Source organism: Pinus tabuliformis, chromosome X (genome assembly GCF_031772625.1).
Source record: "Pinus tabuliformis cultivar Carrire ecotype Pingquan chromosome X, CPIR1, whole genome shotgun sequence".
Classification (NCBI taxonomy): domain Eukaryota; kingdom Viridiplantae; phylum Streptophyta; class Pinopsida; order Pinales; family Pinaceae; genus Pinus; species Pinus tabuliformis.
In genome coordinates this window covers 849040898-849050423 of record NC_142308.1, presented here as the reverse complement: position 1 = coordinate 849050423, position 9526 = coordinate 849040898, and positions in this window count along the sequence as shown.

The window sequence follows — 9526 nt, the reverse complement described above, 5'->3', positions numbered from 1 at the left end:
GAAAATAATTTCAAACCAGATGTACCTCAAAACAACACTCATAATCAAGAGAAGATCACTGAAAATCCAGCTGAAATGGAAAAGTTTGTTGTCCATAATGCAAAAATGCAGATAGAAAAACCTTTTAACTTAGAAACGGAAATAGGTAAGCTGAAAATAGCTATTCCTCTCTTTGAATTGGCCAAACATGAAGTTTACAAACAACAAATCAATAGGTCACTACAAATACCAGAGAATAGGGATGCAGTCAATGTTCTTGATGATCAACCAGAGTTAATTTTCGGTCCTGAAGTCAATGGTAAAACAGTAGATGGAGGAGTTCCTCCATTCTATGTTAGCTTAAACATTCATGACAAGGTGCTGCATAATGTAATGTTTGATTCGGGGGCTTCCCATAATCTAATGCCTAAATCTGTGATGGAGAGACTGGATCTAGACATCACAAGGCCCTACAAAGACTTATTCTCATTTGATTCCAGCCAGGTCAGGTGTCTAGGCTTAATCAAAGATCTTTGTGTATCCTTAGTCCAATATCCGGCTAAAACAATCTTGATGGATGTGGTAGTAGTTAACATTCCACCTAAGTATGGTATGCTTTTTTCCAGATCTTGGGGTGAAAAACTCCAAGGATCTTTGCAACTAGACATGTTCTATGCCACTATTTCAGTCTTTGGATAGCCAAAGAGACTATACCAGGAAACACTAATGAAATATGTGGTTAGTAGTCAAGAAAAACTGCAAAACTTCCCCATCTATTCTATGCATTCCGACCTGGATTCATTCATTTTATATAATGCTGGGATGTGTCCCAAAAATGATGTCAAACTCCTGATAGCAGCACAAACACAAAGCATAGAAGAACAATTTAGTGCTCAAGATCAAAAAATTGTTGATGTGATTAATACAATAAAGGGAAATGACACATCAAATGAGTTACAAGAGCCAAATCTGCCCACTGAACTAGCTTCTTAAAAGACTAGTCATAACCAAGAAATCTTATAGTACTTAGAGTTCGATGGCTCGGTAAACAAATTAGGAGCAGGGGCAGGGGTTTGGATTCACAACATGCAAAATGACCATGATGAAGGTCATGCATATAGGTTAAATTTCAGATGCACAAACAATATGGCCGAGTATGAAGCCCTGTTGTTAGGAATCAAACTGATCAGAGATCTAGGGGCAACCAAGGTCTCAATTTTAGGGGATTCAGATCTGATCATACAACAGATAAAGGGAAATTTTGTTATGAATGATGTTAGGTTGAGAGCTTACAGAGGGGTAGCCATTGAAATACTTAACACTTTCTTAGAATCTTAGCTAACCAAAATTCCTAGAAAGCAAAATTTACATGCACATAGCTTGGAAACTTTTGCCAGCACTTGCAAGCTTCCATTTGAGCCTAGCCACCATTTCACTGTTGAGATCAAACACAGACCTGCTGTCCTAGATAATGTCAAGAATTGGCGAGTCTTTGAGAATGATACACAGATAAATAACTTCTTGACGTTGAAAGAAGAATTCTCTGGCATAAACATTGATACTAGCACTGTGGATGATCAACAACAGATAGACAAAAGTGAACAAAATATATAAGCTGAAACAACAAATCTGATTTTACACCCAACAACTTTTGATGACAAGAATTTACAAGAGCTAAAGCAAACAGACCTTGATGAAATAACTGAGGCAGAAGCTGATGTAATTGAACTAAAAGACAATTTTCTGCCCACAGGCCTAACTCCTTTAGAGGACATATTTGACTCAAATGACATTCCTAGAAAGCCAAAGATGCAACCTCTCAATGCAGAAATTGAGGACTGTAACGTTGGAACCACAGAAAATCCCAAAATGGTAAAACTCTCCAAAGCACTGCCTGCTGATTAGAAATTGAAATACATTGACTTGTTTAAATAATTCCAAGATGTCTTTGCCTGGAGTTATGAGGACCTCAAATCCTATGATACTTCGGTCATCCAACACACTATACGTTTGAAAGAGAATAAAAAACCTTTTAAACAGAAGCTTAGAAGGGTGAATCCTATCCTTCTTCCCCTGATTGAAAAGGAAGTTAAACGAATGTATGATGCTGGAATCATTTCACCTATCAGGTTCTCAGAGTGGATTTCAAATCTAGTGCCTACTAGGAAGAAGACGGGAGAGATAAGATTGTGTGTTGACTTGAGAAATTTAAATAAAGTTTCTCTCAAAGACCATTACCCCTTACCAAAAATGGATCATATCCTACAAAGGGTAGTGGAAGCCTCTAGGATCTCATTGCTAGATGGATTCTCAGGATTCAATCAGATTTTAGTCCACCCAGATGATCAAGATAAAATTGCCTTTACAACACCTTGGGGAACCTTCAAATATGTCAAAATGCCTTTTGGACTCAAAAATGCAGGGGCTACATTTCAAAGAGCAACGGATATAGCCTTTGCCAAAGATATCCATGATTTTTTAGTCATATACCTTGATGATCTCACTGCTTTTTCAAAATCAGACCAAGAACATTTAGAACATTTAAGGCAAGTGTTCCTAATCTGTAGAAAATATGGCATATCATTGAACCCAAAGAAATCACTGTTTGGCCTAGAAGAAGGCAAACTCCTAGGTCACATAATTTCAAAAGATGGCATTAGGATTGACCCGGACAGAATTCAAGCTATTCTCTAAGTGCCCCATCCAAGAAACATCAAAGAACTGCAAGCTTTTTTAGGGAAGATCAATTTTCTAAGAAGGTTCATTCCCAATTTGGCCGAGCTAATAAGACTCTTGAACAATATGCTGAAGAAATATTCTAAAGTCAAATGGATGATGGAAGCTAAACAAGCCTTTGAGGACATCAAAACAGCCTTAACAAAAACACCAGTCCTCACAAGTCCCAAGTTTGATAAAGATTTCATGATCTTTTCCTTTGCATCTGAGCATACTATTGTTGCTGTCCTATTACAGAAATATGACCAAGGATGTGAGAAGCCCATTGCTTTCTTCAACAAAGCCCTTAGAGATGCCCCCTTAAAATATCAGATCATGGAAAAACAAGCTTATGCCCTTGTAAAAGCCATCAAGGATTTCAGAGTTTATATCTTGTACTCACATGTGATAGCCTATGTACCAAATGCTGTGGTTAAGGATATTCTAACTCAAGAGGGAATTGAAGGTAAGAGGGGCAAATGGATAGCCAATATTTTAGAATATGACATTGAAATCAAGCCTACAAAACTGATAAAAGGACAAGGGCTAGCCAAATTAATGACTGAAACCAACTTCCAAGCCCTTGACATCAATCAACTGGACAATGAACAGGAGATGGCGACTCCACAGATCAATCAAGCCTTTTTACAATCACCTTGGTATGCTGACATATGTTTTGTATTGTTAAACCTGCAAGCTCCTCCAGGGTTGTCCAGGACTAAAAAGAGATTCTTGAAAATGAAAGCATCAAAATTTTGTATCATAGACAATGTTTTATTTTGGAAAAATCATGAAGGTATTTTGCTTAACTGCCTAACATTGGATGAAACTGACAAAGTCCTCAAGGAGTTTCATGCAGGGGACTGTGGAGGACACTTATACTGGAAATCAACAGCTGATAAAATCCTAAGAGCTGGTTTCTATTGGCCTTCCCTGTTTGCTGATGTGAAAAAGTTTGTAGTTTCATGCCATAAATGCCAGATCTTTGAAGGCAAGAGAACGCTGTTACCTTTACCCCTCAAACCTATTTCAACTGAAAGACCATTTCAACAATGGGGTTTAGACTTTATAGGTGAAATCCATCCTTTCTCTTCTGGCCAACACAGGTGGATTTTGACTGCCATGGACTATTTTACCAAATGGATAGAAGCCATCCCTTGTAGACAAGCCAATGACTCAATCATCATGCAATTTTTAGAAACCAACATCTTGTCTAGATTTGGCTGTCCAGAGAAAATTATTACACACAATGCTGCTGCATTCAAATCCAAAAGAATGATCAATTTTTGCCATAAATACCACATTACCTTGGGCCACTCCATAGCCTATTACCCTCAAGGTAATGGCTTAGCTGAGTCATCCAACAAAAGCCTCATCAACATCATTAAAAAGGTCTTGGAAGAGAATAAAAAGAATTGGCACAAGAAGCTTGTGAATGCACTATGGGCAGATAGATTTTCCACCAAAATATCTATTGGAACAAGTCCATATGAATTGGTATATGGTCTGGAGGTAGTTTTCCCCTCCTCCTTGGGAATCCCTGTAATCAAGTTGCTACAAGAAATACAAGCAGAGCCCAATAATATTCAAAGAAGGATCAATCAAACTATTCATTTGCAACAGACAAGAGAGGAAGTATATCAGAAAACCCAGGTTCTACAAGATAAACTCAAAAATATCTTTGACAAAAGAACAAAAGCTGATGACTTCTTCATAGGAAACAAAGTGCTGAGATGGGACTCTAGGAGGGAAGACAAAGGGAAGAATGGAAAATTTGATTTCCTATGGAAGGGACCTTATGTTATTCATGCTGTACAAGGTAACAACACCTATTTTTTGAAGAGTTTGGATGGCAAAGATACTGAGGAAGGTCCAGTCAATGGGTGAATGCTCGAGCATTATTTTGATTCTCTGTAATCAACATAACACAACTGTATATTGTACATTAATATTTTTATTTCCATCAGTTTTTATTTACAACAATTAGATAAGGAACAAGATGCTACAGATTTTGAAGAAAAAGTCAAGGAATTACACCATTTTTGGTGTATATTTTGAAATTACAACCAAGGATAAAGAAGAAGACTTGGGAAGTATAAAGATGATGATAAGCACTCAGAAAAACCAGCAAAGACAGAGCTGTAATTTTGCACAGATCAGCTCATAAGGACTGCATACAGGCTACAAAGGTTCAGATCATTGGTTTCCAGGAGAAGGAAGTTTTGAATTACAACAGCCAACTAAGAATAAGGCCATCTGACCTGCTGTTCTTGGCTTTTCACCAGGAAAATCCATCCCCAAGTGGAGCCACTGTTAGGTTCCTATACCAATAGGTTTTATTTTTCATGATTGACTATGGAAGTGCCAAATATGTTCATCCTTGCATGCTGCAAAGGTTCCATATTTTCTATACAGAAAAAGAAAAATAAAAAATGTAAAGAGGGTATGCCCTAAAAGAAAAATCAAAGGGCAAAAAGAGTAAATTGGTTAGAAAGAATAATAGAAGTGAACCCCAAAGAAAGACCAGGAAAGTGGCCAGTCAAAATGCCACTTCTATCTTATTTGTAAGTTCACAATGTGCAAATACTGTTGTTTATCAAACTTGATGGGTGGCCCAACAGTTCAAACTGGACCATTCCATGTTTAAATTGTTGTTGTAGAATAGAGAAAGAATATCTGTCCAAACAGTTTAACCTTGGCAGATGAGTAGATAGGTAGAGAAATTAAGGAGCCCAACTGCTTAATCTAGGCCCTTGGAAGAGATAAGGGTAGACTTAGATAGGAGGGCAGTCAAAAGAAAAGAGAACAATTAGGGATTGCTAGTCCAAATGCACCCAATCCAAAGGAAGAAAAATTGTTAGGTGTATTAGGCTGGGTAGGTAGTTTGAGGTTGCAGAAGCAGGTGGGTGCTCACTTTTGTCTTGTTAAGAAAGACTCATATCATCAGTGACATAAGTACCAGGGCAGTTGTTGGATTGTAGAACAATGGAAGCATGACTAATTCCCCTTCATTTCCCATAAATCTTTGACGAACATCCTCTCAAGGACCTTGGGATCTACCCAATGGTCATACTTCACTTCATTCTATGAGAAATGCTAAGTCAAACTCTGAGTTTACTTAGTGGAAAGAAGCCACATTTCTTGTGTAAAAATCATTACTCCATACTCCTTTCATCTTCTTATGTCTAAGTTTTCACTCCACATACTTAGCATTCACCCATACATTTTCAATTCATAAGTTCATATTAACCTCTAATTTTATTATTTAGCCCCCTTAAAACATTTTCCCATCCCTACTTTTACAAAAAACTATATAAAAACCCAAAAAACGCTAATATTCCTACCCCATAGCACTATAGCTATATAACCTAAGTTCGGGAAATATTAAAGTCCATTTGGGACTTATATTAGCCCTTCCGCGTCCAAACCACACATGGGATTAATTTAACGTCTGGTTAAGTTAATAACCTCACCTAAACCCTCCATCTAAACTATCCATAACCCCGGCGCCCATGTACATAGGGGTTAGTTTAACATTTAGTTGAACTAATAACCTTCGCCACCTGTTTAAATCATATAAAAAACCCATATAACCAAATTTTATGCCCCGGATATATTATAAAATATTCAAATATGCGCGGGCCCCCGTCATTCCATAACCCCGCAACTTTAAACGTCCAGTCCGTCGTCCGATCCCGCGCCCAGCATCCAACGGTTGGCGGTCATATCGCGCGCCCCGATCTGCCGGAGATTAGCGTCCGGGGGATGGGCGGTATTGCTGCCGTACCCCCGCCACGCGTCAATCTCCCGGCGTGATTGGAGCCCCCCTCTGTAATACCACCCTGGGCCAAAAGCGGTGTGGGGAAAACCAGAAACCGCCCGCCACCTGCCCTCAGCTCCCCGTCACCTTTGACGCCCCGTCCGCGTCAGCCCGCCACTGCCCTGTATCGTTGCCACATCACCTGATGACATCAGCGCCCCGCCACCGCGTCACATGCCACGTCACCCTCCGTACCCACTCCGCGCCAAAATACGTCACGCTGACGTCATCCTCGAAAAGCAACAAAAAGTGCTAAAATGTCCAAAATTGAATAAAAAGTCGTGAAAACGACCATTTGGCTTATTTTCTATTGATTTGCTGGTGAAGAACGTGCATGTAATTTCACGAGCAATCTGCCACCAAGCGCCGCACAGTCCATCACCTTCTGAATTCGGCTCCGCAGCTCAACTCCACAGTTCAAGGCACACCTGCAAACTGTCCTCTGCGCCATAAAACCAGGTATTTACCCGTAGTTGACCTATAAACCCTCTTTTTCCGCAGTTCCTCCATTAAAAATTGATTGAACATCTGCGAATTCGCACTAAATGTACTCCAGCACCTGAAATCCAACCTATAAACTCACTGGTTGACCCCTTGTTCAAAACCAACCTGGAAAATTTGCCCTCCTCTGCAAATTCACTATTAAAATACATGTCGAGGCCATTTTCGCCGGCAAAATCTACAAACTGTCCAAGCATTTAGTTCCTTTGTCAAAATCCTCTGTAAAATCTCACTCCTTTGGCTAGAAATCAATCCCATTCCCTCTGCAGTCTACCCACAGAGCCTATCAATCCAATGAATTCATTTAAAAAGACTGTCTAAACTCTGCAGAATCTGCTCTTTTACCATAAATTGTACACAGTGAAGGCCAGTTCCATATCTAAGCCCATTCTATAGCTTCCTGACAAAACTTCAGAGGCAATTTTCACTGTTCAGCTGTTACACCAATCCAAATTTCAAATTACAGACACAGAGCATACAACATGGCCACTCCAGCAGCCTTGAACATTGCTCCTCTTAATGCACCTCACAAGGAACTTGAAGCATTACCCCTGGCTGATAGGGACCACCTTATTCAAGATTTGGTTGGTGACAGAAACCACTTGCAGACCTTCTGTCAGCTCAGAAACAGTTACTTGAACAACAGTGACATCTATGGCATTTGGGAATCAAACTTGCCCATTTACTTCCTCCCTTCTGTCAATATTTTCCCTGAAATTATTCGCCTCTGCTGTGAAAAATATGACCCATCTCAAAGAGCATTCAAGTCTCCATCTAGGAGCACCCTCTTCCAAATAACTCCTGATTCAATCAACCAAATGCTTAACTTCAAGCAAACTCAGCTCCTGATGCCTCTCTCTATGAAATTCCTGCTAGATGAAGGTCCCAAACTCTCTAGCTCTGAGATAGCCCGAATTGCCAAACTATTCATGAGAGCAGACCGCCAGCCTATAGGGCCACCTCCTTTTCTTTATGTGTGCTTTAATGAAGTGGGCAAGTTGCTAGTTGACATGATATCCTATGTGCTAGGTTTCAAAACAAGTGAGCACGTTGATGAAACCATACTAGTCATGCTGTTTGCATTTAGCCCAGGACAGTCCCTTGCTGTCAAGTATAATTATGCTAAATTCATCTCCAACAAGATACATGACCAATTGCTGAAACTGGATAGGGAGGGAGTCTTCAAATACTCATCCTATATCTATCATTTGTTCATGTAGTATCAACCAGACTGCTTCCAATGCCCCATCAAAAGATTGGACTCTAAAGGGTAAAAGAGATCTGTAGTTTTCTGGACCTCAGTCTTTCATGAAGTCCGGAACTCCCCCTACTCTTACTGTGAATTTATTGACCTGTTTGTCTATCCAGTTTTTTGTCTCCTCAAGAGAGCCCCTCCTACTAGGCTATCCTATGACATGCAGAAAATACTGCAGCTTTCAAAGAACTACAAAATAGGTGACTGGTATTTTTACCAGAATCACACTGTCATTAGGATCTATGGCTGTGAGCTCTGTCCCTACAGGCTCCCAAGATATGTGCCAATGAGACTCTTTGCCTTGGAATATTACGGGCAACTCATCAATTCAGACTTAACTCATTTTCATAGTGCCAAGAAGAAGGCTTGCCTGAAATTCAAAAACCAACTAGGCCCCTTTGTCATGAACAAGAAAGAAGGTTGGCAAGATGCTGATCAAATACTGGGGGAGAAACTCAAGTTAAAGAGGAGTTTTTGGTGGGTCCCTTATGACCCAGATGGTTTTATTAGTGCCAGAAAAATAAAGTATAGGCTGTCAGCCTATGAGCATTGTAAAATCCCACAAATTGAACAATATGCCAACCAAGATGAGTGGGTGGCAGGGACACTAGTTGAGGAATTCACCCAAGAAGAAATTATGGAGCAAAATGTCAAAGATTTAGAAAAAACCCTTGACTTGGATTCTTTTGAGCAGGTAATATTCAAACTGCCACATCAAGTCGGAGAAGGCACATCTACTGCTGCAGCTTCACAAGCTGCCCAAGAAAGATCTACATCAGCAACAGGTACAACAAAAGGCAAGGAGGTGATGGATGTAGAATAGGAAACAGTGACAGAACAACCTACCACCTCAAAAGAGCAGAGTCAAGGGCAAGCCCCTCCACAACAAACTGAGGCACTACAGGTGCCAACTTTACAGACTCCTCTTAATTAGGAAAGAGGCAAAAAGAGGGATAGGGAAGAGACCACACCTCCAAGTGGGTCAATCCAGCAACCAGAAGCCAAAAGACAAAGAGTTGATCCTCAAGTTGAGGAAGAAATGACTGAAGAAGTGATAGAGAGCCCGAGGAGTGGAAGAGAAACTAGCCAGCAAACACCTACTAGCTCATTCCAACAAGAGCAAGAGAGGCAGCAAGGTATGGAGGTCTCTTCCTCAAGGCAGCAGAGCAAGCAACCACTTGGCATCAAAGCAACTTTAATGGAAATCAAGGCTCAGAATGAATTGCTAAGAGTACAACTATATGATCAATTCCTCA